At 46.3% G+C, this 19662-nt stretch overlaps 1 protein-coding gene and 1 long non-coding RNA gene across 5 annotated transcripts in view; one reads left to right on the forward strand and one right to left on the reverse strand.

Moving 5' to 3' along the window:
• The window catches only part of SYT3 (synaptotagmin 3), an 835659-nt gene that overhangs the window by 477928 nt on the left and 338069 nt on the right, over positions 1-19662 (reverse strand). For all 4 annotated transcript variants that reach the window (XM_069605085.1, XM_069605103.1, XM_069605091.1 and 1 more), the window contains exon 3: positions 1961-2099. The gene's annotated coding sequence lies outside the window, so the exon portion shown is untranslated. The remainder of the gene's footprint in view (positions 1-1960; positions 2100-19662) is intronic.
• The window catches only part of LOC138452761 (uncharacterized), a 118216-nt gene that overhangs the window by 14536 nt on the left and 84018 nt on the right, over positions 1-19662 (forward strand). The window lies entirely within an intron of this gene.

A 19662-nucleotide genomic window follows, 5' to 3' on the forward strand; every position in this document is an offset into this window, starting at 1 on the left:
GGGGGATAACGAAGTTCTAAAGAGGAATGGCTAATGCTCGAGGCTAACAATCAACACAGCTTTTCCTCTCTCCGTTCACCTTTAACCACCCACTGGCAAGCCTGGTGAACCCCAAGCGCCAGTCCAAGGCATGTCTCAAGAATTGCAAATCACCTGTGTCTTTCTTAGCCCATCATTTTCCAAGCTATGTCTGGAAATAAACACATACGTGTTCATATCGGGCAGCGCGTGGCATGATTACAGGCCGCGGGGCATTGCTTGGTACGTAAGAGGATGACAGGCATCGGATATCCTATTTTCGTACCTCTTTTTTTCGTGAGCACACTATGCTCCTTTCCCTAAACATGCCTTTTGGGGAAATGAAATGTGTTTTCAAGAAAGGGACCACCAGTTTTCTATCATGATATGATATTTCCCAGCCTTCCTTCCATCTGACATACACAGACCTTTCTCCTCCTAGATGGGCTGCTATCACCATGCTGCAGGCCCTTGATCACGACTGCCCCCTGGGCATGGGCCTCTTGGCGGGGTCTGTGAGGGGATAACCGGCTTCCGTGACATTCTGAGGAAAGGAACTGTGTGCTAGGATTTGGCCCGAGAGCTGGAGGGCTAGCGAGTTGGCTACTAACCTTCCATGAGCTGTTCCCCATGCTGGTGGCGGTCACCGTTTGGAGAGAACAGTTGGCCAACAAAGAGATTGGGCTTCATTACAAGTTTGGCGGTATTCCAGAGGTAAATATGCTGGAATCCCGCCGAAAGGAATTACCGTTACCACCTCTTGGTCCGGCATAATTACAAGTGGTGGTATGGCGGGGAAGCATCTGAGGCTGCAGCAGATGTGTAGGGGTCAAGCAATAAAGAAAGTAGGACGCTGGCATTGACCCTGCTACCAGTGCCCCTTTCACCCTCAGCCAAGTCACCTCAGGGAACTCCTCCATCAGCATCCAAGTAACTCGATGGCCTCCTCGACGAGACCGGTCAGCAACAATGGGCCCCACAGGGAATTCTCTCTCACCTGCTCTACCCCCGGGGGTTTATTTGAAGTGAGGGCTGTTTGCCACCGGCAAGTAAGAATTTGAAGAGATGCTGATGGCATCTGAGATGAAAGCATGGCATATTCCCCAACAGGCCCCGCCTGGGGATTTTGGTAACAGTGTGCTAATGAGATTGCCACCTTATGGTGAGAGGCAGGGAGGAGAGAGGGAATCTGGTTGGGTGGTATGCCTGCGGTAGCTGGGCATCTGGGCAGATATATTCGCTATGATTCAGTCTTTGGGGAGTATAGTAATAATTGCCTGGGTGGTTCGTAGAAGGGCCACCCAGCCGGGGAAGATTGCATTTTTCTGGTGGCTGTGGTGGTGCCACTTGAGGCGTGGAGCTGGGTTGCTCTATTTAGATACCTACCAGAGTAGGCACGGGGAGCTATTGGAACTGAGAGGTTGACCAATGCTGTTACTTGGTGTCCGGGAAGTCTAATTGGGCCACCTCCCATGGCTTTGAGCGGAACAGAACTGAGAGGGATTGCTTAGCTCATTGCATCACTGAAAGACCCTGTGGGTACACCGAGAGTTTTTATAAGTAATGAGACACTGAAACAAATGTAGGCTTAGCGATGGGGGAGGAGGATGTGGGACCCATGAAAGAACGGGATGTCCCCCAAAATATAATAAGCCCCTTGGCATCCCGTTAGGTGCCCACCATTTTAGTGGGAGGTAAAAGCAGATGCACTCTCCTCAGGGGGAGGCTTTCCCCACTATCATTAATAATAATAGGCTGGTTGCAGGCCATTGCACACCAATGACAGGTTGTAAGAACTTTCTTTGCCTAGGAATCTATTATTTCTGTGTCTTAAGTTCTAGGTGTGTCTATTCTATTCAGTGTGGATGGTCAATGGGTGTGGAGGGGCAGCATGGCTGGGGGGCTTCCTGGACTCGCGTTACGGATCGGTTCCTCTTCTCACCTGGAATATCTCTCTATGCCGGCGTCCTTCGTGAACTGCGCTCCCGCACCAGAGAGTGCTCCCAGAATTCACCACCATCCACGGAGACAGTCTGAGCAATGACGCCTGGCTATCTTCTCTCAGAAACTCCTGCGCCAACCTGTGAAGGAAACACAAGGAACCTGTGAAGGAAGAAGCAGGCGCCATAACGTCCGCAAACAAGTACCAGTCTATTTCCATCCTGCTCAACCCACGCAGCCTCTTAAAACATGTCCCTGTAAATTTCTTCTTCCATTTTGCACAGAGATAGTCCCACCTCGAACCCCTTCCTGAAATCGTAACCTCGGGCAGCCCCATCCCACCCTTCCTGAAATTGTATCCTTGGGCAGCCCCATCCCACTCTTCCTGAAATCGTATCCTCGGGCAGCCCCATCCCACCCTTCTTGAAATCGTATCCTCGGGCAGCCCCATCCCACCCTTCCTGAAATCGTATCCTCAGGCAGCCCCATCCCACCCTTCCTGAAATCGTATCCTCCAGCAGCCCCATCCCACCCTTCCTGAAATCGTATCCTCGGGCAGCCCCATCCCACCCTTCCTGAAATCGTATCCTCGGGCAGCCCCATCCCACCCTGCCTCTCAGACTTCGCTATCCCAGCTTGCTTCCGGGTTTCCAGGTTGCCGATCCAGACATGCTCAAAGAAAAACTCAACCCAACCTTCTACGAGCCCCCCCCAAACCCCCACAGGCTGCAGTCCAGACAGTCCCCAGCCCGTGCATCGTGTCCGCAGATCATGAATTATTTTTCCCATTCAGTTTGATGTGATTTTCCACATTTATGTATAGAAAAAGGAGCACAAACAAATCCCGTTGTTTGAATTAAATTGAATGTACCTACTGCATCTAAACTAATATACATCGTTTTAACAACTCATCTACATAATAGGAACAGAGAAAATGTTCAGTATAAACATTGACTGGTTATCAGGGATCATCAAGAATTTGATTAGCAGGAGCTAAAAGCAGCTTCTGGGCCTTTGGTATTATCCGGGTAGCAGGAGCTACCTCTGGGAGCCAGGAGCTATTATATAGTGTGCAGCAATTTTACCCCCACATGAGATGCAGACTAATGGGGCTCATTAGAAGTTATCCTGTATCCTGCTGGTAATTCTGGCAGGATACCGGGGAACTACTGCACCGTCTCCACCGCCCGATATCCCAGTGTACCGGGATATTATGGAAGGCGGAGACGCTGGTAACTCCCCATGGCATGGAGTCCCATGGGATGGGGTTGTGTGAATCACCGGCAATGTTTCTACCAGCAGGTCAGGCCTGCCGGTACATCAGAGCCTAAATGGGCAGACTTGGAGTTGGGCGGTCCGGAAAGGTGCCGGTATACGTTGTTACTGGCACCTTATTTCCAGATGAGGTCAACTCGTAATGAGGGTGATATATGACCCATTATGCTTTAAATGTCTTCTGGATGTGCCCTAATGCTCACTTACACACATTCCTAAATGCACAGAGTTAATGTCGTATGGATATGTTTGTATGGCACCAGTTGGCCAGTGGAGCCAAATGTAGCTCCTTGTAACTGTTGGTGTCAGGCCAAACAGGCTCTCCTAGGCTATAAGAAGCTAAATACCCCCATCAATTTCCAACCTTGGGTTATGTTATTTGGATTCACAAGTAACACTCATCTATTGAAATGACCAATGAATGTGGAAGAAGAAGCTTATAATAAAGCTTTCACTCCCCAGTTCGGTGGCGTACATGGGCTTTGAAGACACGCCAGCCTGAGGATTTGGCAGGCCCCAGCAAAGCGAGGGCGTAAACTCGGGCTGCGGGCCATTAAAGCCCATGTACACCCCTCTGCTGTGGTGAGAAAGCTATTCACTTCCTGGGATTTACTGGGTGTGAATAATTTTTTTTTTCATCTGACAGGAGATCGACTATGCACGAGCGCATCTCCCGTCAGAGAAAAAAAAATGCAAAAAAATGGCCACCACAATTGAAAACATGTTCCAAAATGTCCGCCCTCATCAAAAAGGGACATAGTCCCTTTTCTATTTTGATGGCGGCAGCCTGACGAGAGGAGAATCGAAAAAGCAGTGCAAGGCTCCGGTCCTGCAGGTAAGTTGGTGGGGGGGAGGAAAATTGGGGTTTGCTAATGTGGCGAGGCAACAGGGAGAGCCTTCCTGTTGCCTCCCCATGTTAGAAGAAAAACAAAATGAAAAAAAAGCCTGAGCCGGGGAAGGGAACATCCGCCGGGATTGTATATTCCCGCCCGCTGTTCCAGCCCCCTGATTGGCTGAACGCCCTTCGCCGTTGCCAATACAGTGTTTGTGAAGCATTGAGAAGCAGCTGCATGACTGTATTGGCCATATCACATAAACCACAAATATGGCAACTGCACACAATAGTCTGCCACTGCAGATTACTAGCATTGGAAACGAAATGCCACAGAAAAATAAAAGAGAAAATGCTTAAAATCTACAAATGCATCTCATGTTTAGTTCTCTCTTCCTGTACTTGTGAACAGTTTGAAAAAAGAGGAATGCTTTATTTTACCTATTTTATATTAGGTATTTGATTAAGCACAGAAGTGTCCCAAAGCACAGAAGGAGCTCAGCACAATGTAAAAGCATTAAAAAAGTACAGCAGTAAAAAAAAAAAATGTCAATGAAATCGTGAACAATTCAGGCTATTGACTATTATCAACATGTTAGACGCAGTACAAGAGGAAATACCTTAACTGCTATAAACCCAATGTATTTAGTCATTGGGTACATTTCAATTCTTTTTACACATATTAGGAGAATAGGGGCTAATGGTAGGGAGTCAAACAAAAAGTTCCATATTCTTAGAAAAGCAGATCAGGAGGCCTAGCTGTATGTGATGCCGAGCAAGAGCATCTCTGCTCATTGCTCTAGTGGCACATGCTAGCTGCAGTTTTGCTTCCAAATACGAAAGTGGCTCTAGTGATACAGTCTTATAGGCAGTGCCGCACATCTTAAGGACAGGACACTTGATTCAAAGGGGAGCCAGGACAGAGCAGGAGGAATAGGAGAGATGTGATCAAATTGTCTCGCTCCCACTACTAGCCGGGCCGAGCTATGCAATGCTGAATCCCAAAGTCCCCGCAGAAACTCGGATCTCCCATCAACAGTCCACTTCCACCATTGATGTGCGATAAAACCAATGCCTGCACTACTGGCCTAAACAATTCTGCTGTTAAACGTTGGTTTATAAGCCCAAGCAGAGGCGTTTTGCAATGGGGCAGGGTATGTTTTTGTACACGCCCCTGCCTTGATAGGGCCTCATTACACGGATGGCGGTAAGGATTTACCGGTACCGGTAAAATACCGGTACCGGTAAATCCTTACCGGCTTACTACGAGGTCCCTTTGCGGGTTGGGGGATTTAACGCCTGCTTTTTGCAGGCGTTAAAAACCAACCCGCAAAGGGACCCAGGGAGCTAATTACGGTACCGCAATTTGCGGTACCGTAATTAGCGCCTTCCCCATTCCCATTGAGCCCTATGGGGCAAAAATGGGAATGGGGAAGGGCAATGGTGGAAGGGGGAATTACCGCCCCGCCAACCTTGGAATGGGGTGGTAATTCCCCTTTCCGCCAAGGCGGTGCCGGTATTTTACCGGCATGAACCATGGCGCTAATAGCGCCATGGTTCTCCGCCATCCGTGTAATGAGGATCATAGTATCCAGTGATAAAAGGCACCTGAGAAATGGTCACCAAGGGGTGACATTTCCCCCAAATTTGCACTCCCAAGAAAATCAAGCACATTCCCCAAATATTCTACGACTGGAGTCTGTAATAGTAAATTATACCCATCCTAGAATATGTGGGGGAATGCTTTTAGGGGTGCCGGAAAAAATGTTACTTACCTGGCGAATTTTTCCCAGGGGACATTATGATATAGAACTGCGTAGATAGTTTGCTATCACGCCAAAACACCAACCAATGGGCAGATGAAAGAGAGGCTGGAGAAACAGTGTCTTTGGCAAGAAGTACAGGCTCAGACAACCAGGCAAAGAAGAAGGAATTTGCTCTTAAAGATTGAAAAAAGTTGGAGACCAGATCAACCCCTGGGCACACCACACATGACAAGGATAGTGTCAGCAGACTAGGAGGGCCTCACCTGGACAGATGGAAGTTTGTCAGTGGGATATGATTGAGCCAGTCCAGGAATCAATCTACCATCCCCATGAAGGCTCGGGCAATCTCAGGGAGTTTATCATGGTCGACTCTTGTCAAGAGCAGCCAACAGGTCCAGTAAAACTAGCAGAAAGGTGTTCTCATCCTCGGTTTCCAAGAAGACGCTGTCTACCACCTGAAGGGTGTCACTTTCACTGTTATATCGAACATGAGATGCAGATACATATGGACATATAAGCTGCATGTGTGTTTTCAATTACACACACACAGACACTGCCCTCTTTAAAATCTTCACCAAAATATATGGGTCCACTGAGGATTTTTCAAAGAGGTGCAAGTAAACAGCAGCGATCTACTGAATACATGGGCAGAGGAGACGGAATTGGCAAAATGCCTTACTACCTGAAACATGCTTTTCAATTGAATTGTAGCCAGTTTAATCTGTGGAGTGCAATAATAAAATCTGGCCCCCGCAATCACTCACACTGAAAGCAGGCTGCACTCCGTTCATTAGGAGAGCCATCTCTTCACTGCTGACACAACAGCTTCTCCAATCTACACAGGGGGCATTTATTCGTATTAAGTTTCTGGTTAGACTAGGAAGCCATTTTGCTTTTAATGAGGGGTTCATAAGAAACACTTGCGTTTATGGAACAATGATGTAGATAGCTCAGAAAAATCAAGCTTTGTGTTTTAGACCATTTGAATTGGCCTATCTCGAAGTTCTGAGTTGCTGCCATTGTAAATGAATGGAATAACTGAGTTATCTGACCAATGAATCACAAAGGGCAGCTGATCTGTTCCTGAAGGGAAGCCTCTGCCGCTGCACCAAGTCAAGTGTAGACTTATCAATGCATGTCTGTGGAACCACTTCACCAGATTGCTTCATTCTTGGTAAATCACCATTTCCGCTGAAAAGTGGCATCTATCCGCAGAACCCAATTGAGTACAGGTAGCACAGGTTCACTAATCATTTATGAGCAGGCTGAACTCTTTGTGATCCCACATAAAATAAAATAAATCTGGCAGATGTATAGACAATAATGCAATGGGAACTGGCAAGTGTGTGGTCTACGGGATTGACCTATCAACCTACTCTGGAAGGAATAGGCCAATATATTTCCAAACTATCCACCATCAGGCACAACCTCTTAAATGAAGTCATCAGGAAACATGCAAGGTGGGATGTCTGGGCAAGGTTTGAAATTAAGAACCAATGAGCAGGAGCTAAACCCAGCACCTGGGGGTGGGGCATCGCCCAGTAGGTAGGAGCTACCACTGGGGAACCAGGAGCGAGTACACAGCGCTACACAAATCAAACTTCCACAGGGAGGCATACTTTAACATTTTGCCCATTACATTTAAGTGTGTACTAGATTTGTCCTACTTCTTCTTTATTAACATTCCCACATGCTCAAAGTTAATGTCACACATGTATATTGTATGGCAATGGTTGTCCTAGGGAGACTAAAGTAGCTCCTGGTAACTGTTTCTTAAGCTACCCAGGCCCTCCTAGGCGAAGAGCAGGAGCTCAATAGCTGCCAGTAATTTCTAACCCTGCTGAGTCGCTGGTGGGATATTTGTGTGATCCCACCTTCCCTAAGGTAACTCGGTTAACTCATTCTGACATCTGCAAAATTAATCTCATCTACCATCAGGTGAAATATTGTACTATCTACAACTCAAACCATCCTTGATGACCTTCCACGCCTCTATGAAAACCACCCTGCAAACGCAATGTACACTCATGGACAATGTTCTGTCCAGGGAACCCGAGAAGATGGAAGTCCTCCAAAGTGAACCTCCTACTTGGTGTCAAAGATAATGAGATATTTGAGTACCAAGAAACGGGGGAAGCACCACAGAAAATAACTGTTAGTCTCTTTTATGTGATGTTGTAAGATCATGGTTCAACACATCTGATTGCTAGATTCAACAAAAGATTCTCTTTAGACTCTTTTGCTCTGTGACTGAAGTGAAAGGCGTAGGTCCTTTGTTCTCAGACACATGCTGGAAATGTGGAAATTAGCTGGCACTAGAACCTAACTTATACAATACTGTCATAATACTCTTCTCTGGTGCCAGGAGATACTTTAGAGGATTGCCCTGGTCAAGGGCAAAGCTCTGCAGGTGAACCTATTTTTGATCCTAATTAATGGTATACTAGAAAGGTGCATGGCAAACTATGCTGGACTGTGGGCTAAGGCGTATCTAGGTGTAGGAGAGCATTCAGCAATTCACAACTGGAATTCTAGCAGGGTGCATATCGGGGACTGGATTGTGGAGGTGACCAAATTGGCCTCACTGAAAGGTGAACTAATCTGCCTAGTGTGATGGGTAGAAGATGGCGACTTGGATCCTTGCCACCATCCCTAGCCTCCAAATCTCATGTACCCAGATCCAACATTCAAACTAAGAAGAGAAAGAGGTCGGACAAGAGAAGCAGTGTTCCTGAGCCCGTGTATTTGTATTTTATTCATATCTATATACAGAAAAATGTTCACATGGCACAAATACAGAGGCATGCTCGTTATGAGGAAGAAAGTAAATTAGTAGATTTGAACTGAACACAAAAAGAGGTAAAGCAAGTAATAGACCGAACAGAAAAAGGAAGAGAATTCCATATCTTAGGAGTCAAGAGTGAGAAAGAATGGAAGCATGACTGGGCCCAAAGGGGACGATTACTCGTGAGCAAGAATTGAGATTCAGAGCAAAATGAGAGGGTAGGTAGGATCATACCAAAGGACTAAGGATGACACATATGAAGGGGGAATAGCATATCAAGATTAAAAAAATGCAACAGAGAAAATGAAATAGAAGGCAAGAGATAAAAGAGTTTTTTTTTTAAAAAAAGGAGCTCAAGAACAACAAAGAGGTCCAGGCAAACACAAGGGACAACTCCCAAGTGTTAAGGATATCTTCAAGCTTCCTAACAAGATATTGAAATATTAATTTTGTATAAAAGGGTTTCTATTGTACTAAAAAATTCAAATTAATAAAGTGTTTTCAATATAAATAAATCATAGTTCATGATAATGTTGTGAGGTCACATAGTTGCATTCATGCTTAACAATTATTATAAAAAATATTAAGACTTGCATCAATCCAAAAATCATCATTAAAATAAACGTTCAAGGAACAGTCCACAATATAAGAAAGGTACAGAATAATAGATTTGTGTAGCTATCATATATCAGTACTGCCCCATCTCATCACTTTGCAACTCGGTTTGGAACTATGTTCATCTTTAGGCACCTGTAGACTGCCTCCCTACGGTAACAAACATAAGATCTGTTAGCTAATGTGCTAATCAATACAACAACTCATCATTCAACTCCAAACTACTAACCTGTTACCTCAAGGTATAATGCCTAACGTGACCCAGTTGTTGGATTCATTCTGAAACATAAAAAGCCCAAAAGAAACATAAAGCACCTTTTAATATTAAATATAACTGTGTGTGTGTCTGATTAAGTTCCTATAAATGTGTTCTGGACTCACTCTTCAAATTCTCAGAAATCCATAAAGAAAATACCAGGTTAGTAGTGCGTAATCTCTTATGTGTTGAGTCTAACTGCAGAGATATGAAGAGAAAATGATAAAGAGCAATCAAAAATGGCAAGATTGCGGGCTGATGTTGAAAGAGGGAAATGAGATACACAAAAGAAAATGGGAGGGGATGCGAAAGGAGGGAAAAAACAAAATCTCTTCTTTTGCCTCATTCAAATGGAGAAAACTGGCTGCCGTCCAGATTTCGATGGCCGTATGGCAGGTTGAAAGGTGTAGATGCAGAGACTCAGAAAAGGTAGAAAATTAAATGAATATTTGCCAGTCGTCTGCGTAGAAGTGGTAAGAGAAATTGAAAGAAGAGAACAGCCAAAAGAGGAATGGTGTAAAGAGTGAAAAGAAGAGGGCCAAGTAAAGAATCTTGAGGAACTCTGAAGCAAAGTGGCCGGCCCAGTTGATGAAGTAGGAACGTCCAGAAAGATAAGAAAGAAACCAATTGAGAAGAGAACAAGAGATGCCTAAGAAAGAAAGCCTATGAGAAAGAGTAGAGTGATCCACCATGTCAAATGCTGCAAACAGGTCAGGTTAGATAAGGAGAGATGATTGTGTTTTATAGTGAGCAGATAGAAAATAATCTTTGACAGAAAGCATGGCTGTTTCAGTCGAATGGCTGTTTCAGTCGAATGGAAGGGGCGGGAACCAGATTGAAGTGGAGGAAAAATAGAGTGAAAGTTCGGGAAGGAGGACATCTGAGCATAGACTATTCTTTCGGGGATCTTAGAAATAATAGGCAGAAGAGAGACTGGATGGAAATTTGATAGAACCAAAGCGTCTAAAGAAGGTTTCTTTAGAATGGGTATAATGATTGCATATTTGAAAACCTGGGAGAAGACTGCAGAAGATAGAGAAGAGTTGAAAAGGAGAGTGAGATAAGGAATAAGGAAAGGAATGACTTCTGGGATGAGACAAGAAGGAAGGGGATAAGTGCCTGCTGCAATATGATGAGCACAGGCAACAACCATTGCGGTATCAGTGTGCGTAAGTAACTCAAAGGAAGAAATGGAGTGGAGAAGCAGCAGAGTCAGGGGCCCCAATGGGCCCGAGTGGCAGGTCTCACAAAGAACAGACACATTGGTTGTGAAATAGGAAGCAAATCTGAGGGCAAGAGAAGAGAGGATTCATATGGATCAGAAGAGGGCGGCGTAAGAATGTGGGAAAATTCCAGAAATAGTCAGCGCAGAGGGGTAGAGTTCCTCGTACGTAATTCCAAAAAGTAATGCTTTTTCGGTTAGAGGAGGAAACTGTCATAGATAGAGTGGACATATGATTAAGATGAGAGGTCCTAAGGAGATTGCGTTTTGTGCCAATGTTGCTCGATGCGGCGAAGTATACGGTGCCAAAGGCGAAGTCCTTGAGTCAAGCATGGTTGAGGGGGTCTACGGGTGGGGGATGAAGCTTGTAGAGGATGGTGATTTCCTAGGGTTTTCCAGAGAACACAGGAGAGAGAAGAAGCAGTGGTGTAGACGGAGAGGGAAGAAAGATTGGTAGTAGAATTCAGTCCGGAATGAAGTGATGAAGTAAATACATAGTTATGGGCTCTGTGAATCACATGTAACCATCAATACATGCCAGGTAGAGGGAAAGTGCACGAATGTAGCAAGCTGATGTATCATGGGACAGCCCGGAATCGACATGCAGAATCATACGCTCATTCACAGGGTAAGGAGGATCAAACAAATAGGGGACCAGGCCATCTCCATCTCCATCTGGGATTCAGGTGGACATGATGGAAGGTTGACCATACTCCAAGTTGGCAGAGAGCCTTTACATGACCTCGCTCAAAAAAGCCATGGAGCAGCAGAGCAGCCCACAGGACAAACAGCACCTGGGGAAATTGTACTTTTTTGTGTGATCACTGGTAATCAAATAGCTGCTCTCAAACTGCGCAAGCTGCTGTGTCTCCCAGCCACAAAGCACATTCCTGTCCCGAGGGCAGTGCAAAAGGAGAGATTCTCAGAGGGGGAGTGTGGCAGGTATAGGATTGTTGGAGGGGGCGAGTGCAGAGGAAGCTGCAGGCAAGAGGAGGGAGCAGTTTGGGGGGTAGTGAGGGAGAGCAGGTGAAGTGGTGGAAGAGGAAAATATAAGGAGAGAGGAAGGAGAATGGGAGATGGTGAAAGATCTATAGCGGGAGATCAGCAGGAGATACACTTCTAAGAAGAGAGGCAGATAATGAGGAGGTGAAACTTGTAATGAGAGGAGAAGTGCATGAGGTGGAGGGGAGGCATCTAAGGGAACTGAACGAGGAAGGGGAGAAGGTGGGGCATCTAAAGAGAAGAGGAGGAGGTGAAACCTCTCAGGAGAGGGGAAGAAGCTTCAAAAGAGAGTTACCTAAGAAGATGATAAGGGAATGAGAGGTGCATCGCAAACTCACAGAGAAACAGAAGGAAGAGTGGGTTAAGAACAGTCCATCGATGTAGAGAAAGGAGAGGAGGTGGACGAGGAACATATAGATAGTGAGGGAGAAGAGGAGGTAACACGTTAACCAAGGAAAGGGTAAGTAACATCAAAGAGAAGAGAGAGAGTAAGGAAAAGGGGAAAAGAGAGTCGAGAAGGAGGATGCAAGTAGTGCATTTAGTGGTTGTGAGAAGAAAGAGACATGTTAACAAGAGAAGGGGGGAAAATACTGGTCGGAAAGGAACGGGAGCAGAGCTCCTTAAGACCTGGCCACAGAGGTGGTTCCTAACTTGGTGCAGAGGGGCCGGATCAGAGGGCAGAGAAAAGCAGAAGATATGACACTGGAGAATGGACGGAGGCGACACTAGGCCTCATGTTCCCATATGAGCTGAGGCATATGGGCTGGTTATACATTCTTTGCCATCGGCAGACCCAACCTGGGGCAGGAGCAGCTCTGGAAGAAAGCCCAAGGCTTTTCCCAGAAGTATATGGATGCTTGGCAGACTTGACTACTTTCCATAGTGACAAAGCAGTCGTCTCTGCACTCCTGAGCAAGCTATGTGCACTATGTCCATTTATTTGGTGCGCCACCCGAATCCTTGCTGCTAGGCGGCCGCCCTCTGGAACTCTACTCCATACATGCAGTTGCATTTCCAAATAGAAGATAAGGAGGACGCTCAGATGGACACTGAACAATCTGTCAGCCTTTGGGTTCCACTGGTTTCATGATACCTGCGGAGATGTACTGGTTAATATATTCTCTGATGACATGGGACCATCTACATGGTGATTGTAATGATTCAACACTAACCTGACTCGTGCAGCAATCAACGAGGCAAATGGAGAGTCCCCTGAGGCCCCTAACACCTCCCTCCTCCCTGAAGGGAAACGAAGGGTTGTGCGAGGGATCCCAGGGAAACCCTCCTGGGGGAAAAAACCCTGCTGGAACGGATGTGGAGGTGAATCGGTTGCTGTATCCGCTGGCAGTACTGGATTTCACTGGATCTGGTCACAGAACGGCGTAGAATTCCGGATTCTAGATAAGTAAACAAGAGATGAGTGAGAGAACTAGTACGAGAGGAATGATTGTAAAGGTTGGTGATGTACCTAACGTTTCTGGAAGGGGAGGCTACCGGAGTGTCCTGTAGACTCGTGAGCAGCGGAACGGGAAGGCTGGGCAGAAAGGCAAGGCTGTAGGAAAGAGCAGGAAGGAAAGATAAGCATAGGAATAAGGTGTAGAACAATAGACTTCCTAGATGCGAACTCACGTAGCGTCTGTGGAGAGTAGCGACGCACTGAGCTTCGGCTCTGCTGGGCCATATCTGGGATCCAGGAGAGAACGAGATGACGTCAGTGAACGTCTGTCCTGCGAACGCGGAAACACTGCACTGTAACCCAAAGGACGAGGAGCCATCTTGGAAGAGGGGGAAACGGAAAGTGCTCGCATTCTCCAGCGTTGCCACAGGGAACGCCGGTGCCAGTAAGTCGTGACAGTATGCCTCCTTCCGAGGGTAACACCCCCTGGTTTGCCCGGATGACACCTGTGGAAATGGCGAACAAGTACGGGGGCGTGGACTGCTGAAGCCGGTTCCCATGTACGGTCGGCCACTGAGTAACCCTTCCAATGGATCAAATACTGCAGTCGACCGCGATGATAACGGGAATCACAAATGCCCGAGACTTCGAACTCCGGACCCTCCGTAGTAGCTACTGGAGGCGGGCAGGCCATAGTAGATCGACCAAAACGATCCAATACGTGAAGCTTGAGTTGTGATACGTGAAAAACTGGGTAGATTCTAGACCAAGAAGGTGGAAGCCGTAACTCAAAAGCCAAGGGACCTTTTGCTCTCAATACCGTGAAAGGTCCAAAATACTTCGGAGACAATTTAGAAGGAACCAGATGTCTGGGCAGAAACTTTGAAGAGAGCCAGACCAAATCCCCCGGAACAATCACAGGAGATGGTGAACGATGTAAATCAGCATAACGTTTAGCATGCTCTTGAGCTTCCAGTAATGCGGATCTGGCCAAAAGATGTCCCTGTTGAATGTCGCCCATTAAAGCGTCCACATCTGGAAAGGCCGAAGATCTGAGAAGAGAGGATGAATAGCAGGAAGGATCGTACCCATAGGTACAATGAAAGGGACTAGTCTTGATAGAAGCATGAGGAGCGTTATTGTAGGCAAACTCTGCCAAAGGTAACAAATCCTTCCAGTTGTCCTGTGCCGCTGATACAAAACAGCGCAAATACGTTTCCAGAGTCTGATTTAAACGTTCCGTTTGCCCATTCGTTTGAGGATGGTAACCCAAACTCAAGGCTCTCTTTATGCCTAAGGCAGAGCACACTTGTTGCCAATATCTGGATATATATTGGGAACCCCGATCCGACACTATGCTGTCAGGGAGACCATGCCGGGAAAAGATGGTGTCTATGAAATGTGTGGCCATCTGGGGAGCTGTCGGTACTGAAGGCAGAGCCTGGAAATGAGCCAATTTGGTGAAATAATCCACCGTTACCATAATGGTGGTATGATCTTTAGACTCAGGTAAGTCAACAATAAAATCTGTAGATATCAATTGCCAAGGACGAATAGGTATCTGGACTAGAGCCAGCTTTCCCAACGGTTTACTGCGAGGTACTTTGACTTGCAGACAGATCACACAGGAAGAGACGTAATCAGTCACGTCCTTTCTTAAGGTTTCCCACCAGAAATGTCTCAGTATGAGCTCCTGGGTGCTGGCTATTCCACGATGACCAGCTGCACTAGAATCGTGACACATGTGCATTACTTCAGTTCGAAGCTGGAGTGAGGGAATGTACACCTGATGACCCCGGTAGAAACATCCGTCTTCGAGACTTAGTCCCCATTTATCCGCCTGAGATCTAATGGAGTCCATCAAGACATGAGTTTGGGCTGCTAAAGAGTGAAGGAAGTCCTGTACTATAGATATGAATGTAGCATGAGGAAACAGTCTTTCGGTCTGAAAACCAGATTTGCAATCGGGATCTCTTCGAGATAGAGCGTCTGCTTGAAGATTGATTTTACCTGGAATGATAGTGAAAGTGATATTGTAGGGAGAGAAAAAATGGGCCCATCTTGCTTGCCGGCTGTTGCGAGTCTCAGCGTATTGTAAACTCTTGAGATTCTGATGGTCGGTGCGGACCTCAATGGGATGTTGGGAGCCCAAAAGGAGATGTCTCCATTCTTGAAAGGCCCGTTTTATAGCCAGCAACTCTTTCTCTAACACCGTGTAGTTGATCTCAGAGGGAGAAAAAGTCTTGGACAGAAAAGCCACAGGGTGTTCTGTTCCTTGGGCAAAAGCTTGTTTAAGTACCGCACCCAAAGCAAAATGGGAGGCATCAGTTTCAACAATAAACGGTAAGCTCTGATCTGGGGTTCGCAAGAGAGGAGCGGAAGTAAATAGAGTCTTCAAAGTATCAAAGGCTGACTGGGCGTCTTCTGTCCAAGTAAAAGGCTTTCCCTTCTTGAGTAAACTTGTAAGGGGCAGAACGATTGAGGAAAATCCCGCTATAAATTTCCTATAGAAATTCGCAAACCCCAGAAATCTCTGTAGTTCCTTGGTAGAACTAGGGGAGGACCATTCCAGAATAGCGGTTACCTTGCGGGGATCCATGGAAATTCCAGTAGGGGACAGAACGAACCCCAGGTACGTGACCGTCGTCTGATGGAATCTGCATTTCTCTGGCTTGCAATAGAGGTGGTTACTTCGTAATCGGTGTAATACTTGACACACGTGTTGGTGATGTTCTGTAGGATTGCTGGAAAACACCAATATGTCGTCAAGATACACCACTACCGTATGAAGAAGGAGATCAGAGAATATATGGTCAATGAATCTTTGAAAAACTGCAGGTGCATTCGCGAGTCCGAAGGGCATCACCCGGTATTCGAAATGACCAAAGGGGGTACGAAACGCGGTCTTCCACTCATCCCCTTCTTTGATTCTGATGAGGTGATAAGCCCCTCTGAGGTCCAACTTTGTGTAAATCGTTGCCCCTTTTACTGCTTCTAGGATGTCTGGTATTAAGGGCATTGGGTATCGATCAGGAATCGTGATTTTGTTAAGACCCCTATAATCAATGCAGGGACGTAACTCGTCCGTGTCCTTCTTTGCTATGAAAAATAACGATGCGCCTGCAGGGGAAGTCGATTCCGCAATCAAACCATTTCTAAGGTGGGTATCCAAATACTGTCGTAGGACTAATTTTTCCTTCTCGGAAAGGATGTACATCTTTCCAAAAGGGAGTGGCTGAGAGGAGTCTAGACGAATGCAACAATCGTCTCTACGATGAGGCGGAAGTTCAGAAAATTGAGAAGAGGAGAAAATGTCCTGAAACTCTTCGTACTCAGGAGGAACAAGACTAATCAAGTCTACTATCCTTTGAGGGGCAACAGGATTCGACGAAGGAGAACAAAATCCGACCGATCCTTCAGCAAGACATTGTTGGGTACAGTATTCTGATCCTAAAAAAATGGAACCGGCTGTCCAATTTATGTAAGGGTTATGTAGTCTTAACCATGGTAAGCCCAAAATGACAGGGTAGTGAGCTGCTTTTATAATGTCAAATACTGCGTCCTCCCTGTGTGATCCAATGAACATCTTCAAAGTGTGAGTCTGTTCTCGTATGGGTCCCGATATTAGTGGGGTTCCGTCTACACCTTCTACAGGTATAGCTATAGCTTTAGGGGATCGGGGAATATTCAGTTTTCTCGCCCAAACATCGTCCATGAACAAACCAGCTGCCCCACAGTCAACCAAGGCTGGGACAGTAACGATGTTTTCTTCTGACAAAGAAAAAGTAACACGCAGGACTACCATGTCCAGCGAGTGAGACAACTTAGTAGGAGATTGGGAACCTGTATCTGTTACCCCGACCGTATGTCCCCTTACGGTTGAGGTCTGGCGTTTCCCGAACGAAATGGTTTTCTGAGAGGAGCGACTGGGCACTCAAGCACGGCATGGCCAGAAGAGCCGCAATACATGCATAGTCCCTGGTTTCTTCTGCGGGCGCGTTCCTCTTGAGTCAGAGGACCCCGGGTAGTGCCCAGCTGCATAGGTTCTTCCGGAATAGCTGTTTTAGGGAAGGATGCTAATTCTGGCGCAGAGCGATGACTTCTCCCTTTTCTCCTCTCCGTTTGCCTTTCTTGCAGCCGATAGTCCAGCTGCATGGTTAACGAAATTAGTTCAGCTAATGTGTTTGGTCTCGGAACTCGAGCTAGTTCATCTTTCAACTCCTCATTAACCCCTCTCCTAAACAACGTAATAAGCGCATCATCGGCCCATGATGTGCCTAGGGCCATTTGTTTAAAACGGGTAATGAATTCTAGAATTCCTAAAGACCCTTGCTTGAAATCTAGAAGTTTCTCTTGGGAGGAGACATTGTATTCCCTCCGAGAAAACATAGCCTTTAGGCTCGCCGTAAAAGCGGGCACTGAATCCAATATGGCATTGTTGGAAGTGACAATAGGCGTGGCCCAAGCTAGCGCGGGACCTGTGAGATGAGTAATCATATATCCCACTCTATCTCTGTCCGAGGGAAAGAAGGATGTCTTAAAAGCAAATTGCACCGTACATGCATCCAAAAATTCCCTTAAAGAATGCGGGTTTCCGTCGTATTTCCCGCCTGGTAGAGGACCAGGAGGAATCTCTGAACTAGTGGGGGCCTTAATTAACATTTGCTGTTTGAGGATTGCATTTTCATGCTTTAAGGCTTGTACCTCATGGGACAATCCTTGTACTGCGGTCGTTAATTGCTGCACTTGGTCTAAGGCTGCCTGTAAAGTAGCCATGATGTCTGTCTAAGCCTTTTTCTTTTGGGCGTCGCTAGCTGTAATGATTCAACACTAACCTGACTCATGCAGCAATCAACGAGGCAAATGGAGAGTCCCCTGAGGCCCCTAACACCTCCCTCCTCCCTGAAGGGAAACGAAGGGTTGTGCGAGGGATCCCAGGGAAACCCTCCTGGGGGAAAAAACCCTGCTGGAACGGATGTGGAGGTGAATCGGTTGCTGTATCCGCTGGCAGTACTGGATTTCACTGGATCTGGTCACAGAACCGCGTAGAATTCCGGATTCTAGATAAGTAAACAAGAGATGAGTGAGAGAACTAGTACGAGAGGAATGATTGTAAAGGTTGGTGATGTACCTAACGTTTCTGGAAGGGGAGGCTACCGGAGTGTCCTGTAGACTCGTGAGCAGCGGAACGGGAAGGCTGGGCAGAAAGGCAAGGCTGTAGGAAAGAGCAGGAAGGAAAGATAAGCATAGGAATAAGGTGTAGAACAATAGACTTCCTAGATGCGAACTCACGTAGCGTCTGTGGAGAGTAGCGACGCACTGAGCTTTGGCCCTGCTGGGCCATATCTGGGATCCAGGAGAGAACGAGATGACGTCAGTGAACGTCTGTCCTGCGAACGCGGAAACACTGCACTGTAACCCAAAGGACGAGGAGCCATCTTGGAAGAGGGGGAAACGGAAAGTGCTCGCATTCTCCAGCGTTGCCACAGGGAACGCCGGTGCCAGTAAGTCGTGACAGTGATGTACATTGAGAAATACACTACTTTAGCTAGCTGCTGCCTGCTACATTAGTTTCTAACACATGCATTGCTCTATAAAGGGCTATCACCCATCAGCCCTAGAATTTGGGAGAACCCAAAGACTATTCTCATTGTTTCCTAAACAAATGAACCCCCCCACACCCCTGTAGTAGACCGGGTATTCAAACATCGAATGGGGCAATGAGGTCAAAACTGGTCAGCAACAGAGAAGAGGACTTGTTGTTTGTAAAAGAGAAGAGCCACAAGGTAGAGCCAGGGAGTCAAGGAGAAGGAACTTTGCTGTATAAAAGTGCTGCTTTAGCATTAATGCAAGAACAGTTCATGCTTTGTGTTGTAGTCAGTGCTAGGAATAGTTTCTTTATGCGTAGTAAATATTGAGTGACTGTATGTATCCTGGGAGGAGCTGCATGTATAATATAAAGGTGATGCCGATTTATGAAATGAAAATTGTGAATCAGAACCTTTCTACTGTCTTGTGGAAATACTCGTTTGGATATTTTAATATCTGAAGAGCTATCCATCATTCTATGTACCATTAATGACACCAGCGATGCATAATGGTTGTCTATACTTCTCATTGGGCACTTTATGGATTCCGTCAGCTGAAGAATTCATTTGCTACACAATGGAATTGTGTTTCTGTAGGTGCTTCATTTGTGATATGCAGACACAAGCATAATGGACTTAGGCCTGCATTTGGAATGCTCTTGGTTTTGAATATAGGTAGTCAGAGAATGGCGGGCGTTCCTACCCAGTGGAAGGCACTGATCATATGCCCATTATAGGAATCTAAAGCCCAGGTCCTTGCAGCACATTCCATGCAGTGCCAACAAGCTCCAGATACTTAAGCCACATGCCAGGTGTTGCTCTTAAATGGCATAGTTACATATGGGTGGACATGGTTTCCATCACATATCCAGGTTCTTGCAATATATGCCAGGTTCTTGCATCATATGCCATTTGTTGCCATGGAGGACAAGAAACACATATCAAGTGCCAGGTACTCCCACACAA

This window comes from Ambystoma mexicanum, chromosome 1p (assembly GCF_040938575.1).
Source record: "Ambystoma mexicanum isolate Mex_15411 chromosome 1p, UKY_AmexF1_1, whole genome shotgun sequence".
In the NCBI taxonomy this organism is placed as follows: Eukaryota; Metazoa; Chordata; class Amphibia; order Caudata; family Ambystomatidae; genus Ambystoma; species Ambystoma mexicanum.